This window comes from Myotis brandtii, unplaced genomic scaffold (assembly GCF_000412655.1).
Source record: "Myotis brandtii unplaced genomic scaffold, ASM41265v1 scaffold327, whole genome shotgun sequence".
Taxonomy (NCBI): Eukaryota; Metazoa; Chordata; class Mammalia; order Chiroptera; family Vespertilionidae; genus Myotis; species Myotis brandtii.
Window position 1 is genome coordinate 271,993 of NW_005362585.1, and position 404 is coordinate 272,396.

Sequence of the window (404 nt, forward strand, 5' to 3'; positions counted from 1 at the left end):
TAAGGGGGATTGCAAATGCTGAGCCGGCAGGTGGTATGGAGGCCTATTTGAGCTGCGCTGTTTCTTTAAAAAAAAAAAAGGCAGTTTTCCCTGGCCGGTTTGGCTCAGTGGCTAGACTCGTGTCAGCCCAAGGACTGAAGGGCCCTGGGTTCAATTCTGGTCAAGGGCATGTACCTCAGTTGCAGGCTCAGTCCCCCTGGGGAGGCAGCCAGTCAATGTGTCTCTCACATGGAAGTTTCTCTCTCTGTGTCTCCCCGCTCCCTTCCACTCTAAGAATTAATGGAAAAATATCCTTGGGTGAGGATTAACAACAACAAAAACGTTTTTAATGCAGTTTACTGAAGGAAATACTAAACCAAAGATAATTTTCCTCCCCCCCCCCCCCCCCCTCAGTGTCCCCCCCC